Here is a 2078-nt window from a genome sequence, read left to right as displayed (position 1 = left end):
TTAATCATAGGTTTTAAAGGGTTTTTATTAGAACTGATCACCTACGAAAGTAGCATTTAGCTCTAATTGAGACACACCTTAGGTGCCTTAAGAAAGGACCTAGGATACTTTAGGATTAATTTTCATCAAGGCAAACAATTCTCAATCCAATGAATAGACAAGATTACATCCATAATAAGGCTAAAGTGTGAAATCTTAATTCTGGAATTATTTCAAAATAGATTATTCCATTTTAAATTCATTACCCTTTTTATTCCCAGTATTCAAAATAGACAAATTTCACTCCCCCATTTTATTCGATAGCCTAGACAGCCAAAATCACTGTGTAGTCTAGTACTTACTAGTTAAATTCCTTATGGGATGATACTCTACTCATTACTTTATTACTTGTTCGCGATCTGTGAACTTGCGGGGTTGAAAAAACTAGCAAACAAGTTTTTGACGCCGTTGCTAGGGAACTTAATTTTAGTAATATTAGGCGATAGGTAATTTAGCTGATTTAGGCATTTTCATTTACTATTTAATTTTGTTTAATTCGTTTATTCTTTTATTCTCTCTCAGATGATTGGTTTGGTGCTTGACTAGAACAAAACTAGAGGAAGAAGTTTTTGATTTGGATCCAGAGATAGATAGGACCCTAAGAACCATCAGGAGAGAAAGGAAACGCCAAGAACAAGATCAAGGAAATCCAGAAACTCCAATCATGGCCGATAACAACAACAACAACAACAACAACAGGCCAAGACTCCTGAAGGACTACAGAGCTCCATCTATACAAGGATTCCAACCTAGTGTTACAAGACCCACAGTGGATGCTAATAATTTTGAATTAAAATCGGCATGGCTCTAAATGATCCAACAGACCTAGTTTGGGGGTTCACCAACAGAAGATCCACATTACCACCTGTAGTGCTTTCTTTCCCTATGTGACACATTCAAGATGAATGGAGTATCTAATCAAGCTATAAGACTCAGAGCATTCCCATTCTCCCTTCGAGATAGAGCAAGGAAGTGGTTACTTTCCCAACCAGCTAGAACATTCACCACTTGGGAAGACCTCTCACAAGTTTTTCTAGCAAGGTATTTCCACCTATAAAGACTGCAAAGTTGAGGGTTAAACTCAACACCTTTAGGTAAAAGGAAGGTGAATCACTCTATGATGCATGGGAGAGATATAAAGACTTACAAAGAGAATGTCCACACCATGACATAGAGGATTGGCTCCTGGTTTAGAACTTCTATAATGGGCTACTACCCTTTATAAGGAGCACAGTAGATTCCACAGCAAAAGGTGACCTGATGGAGAAAACAGTAGACCAAGCACTTGAACTTCTGGAGAGGGTTGCATATCACAACTACGAGTGGTCAAATGAAAGGGGGAATACAACAGGGATCCTAGAAGTGGATGCCCTAAGCATGATAAATGCTCAATTTGACCAGCTCACAACAAGGCTTGATAGAATGCAAGCCAATGCTATAGGTGTTAGTAGTATGCCTTAAAGCATATCATTTAGTATGTATCTTGTACATGTTTTTATTAATAAAAGGCATTTTCACTTTTCCGTTTACATAATATATTTATGTGTAATAGAAAAGGTCCATTGATATTTTGTTAGAAATTCTATTCTTAAGTTGTTAAGAATATGAGTGACAGTATTTCTAGCACAAAGTATCATAAATTGGTTCACAATCGAGGATACTTCACACAGGACATGACTTATCTAGAAAGATTGTATTCATGTTTGTTCCCAATGTATTTATATGAGATATAAATAAGATGGAATGGTGAGTCTCATGCCATATAACAAACATGATAGGCACTTATAAATGAGAAGTAGGTCAAACCAGTGACATTTATGACAAGCACATAGAGTTTACTCTTGTCAATGCATTGCCATAAATCATATCAGTGCATATAATCTTTAAACTTGAGATAGTACAGTTATCTTGTATATAAGTGGTTTGAGTTTGATACTGCTTTCACACTTGTACATGTATGGGTATATGGGCATGTGTTGGCTCCTACTAGTTATATATGGAGGTAGGTGTTGATCAAGATGAAATTTGTTACCCTAAGT

The 2078-nt window shown here is 36.2% G+C and overlaps 1 non-coding gene across 1 annotated transcript; it reads right to left on the bottom strand.

Annotated features, from left to right (window-relative positions):
* Window positions 1–1104: 1104 nt before the first annotated feature.
* LOC131174208 (small nucleolar RNA R71) lies at window positions 1105–1211 on the bottom strand. Its single transcript, XR_009144456.1, has one exon. It is a non-coding gene; the product is annotated as a small nucleolar RNA R71 (small nucleolar RNA).
* Between the last annotated feature and the right edge of the window lie 867 nt (window positions 1212–2078).

The sequence above is a fragment of the Hevea brasiliensis genome, chromosome 15, assembly GCF_030052815.1.
Source record: "Hevea brasiliensis isolate MT/VB/25A 57/8 chromosome 15, ASM3005281v1, whole genome shotgun sequence".
NCBI lineage: Eukaryota > Viridiplantae > Streptophyta > Magnoliopsida > Malpighiales > Euphorbiaceae > Hevea > Hevea brasiliensis.
This window is presented reverse-complemented; position numbering and strand designations above follow the sequence as displayed.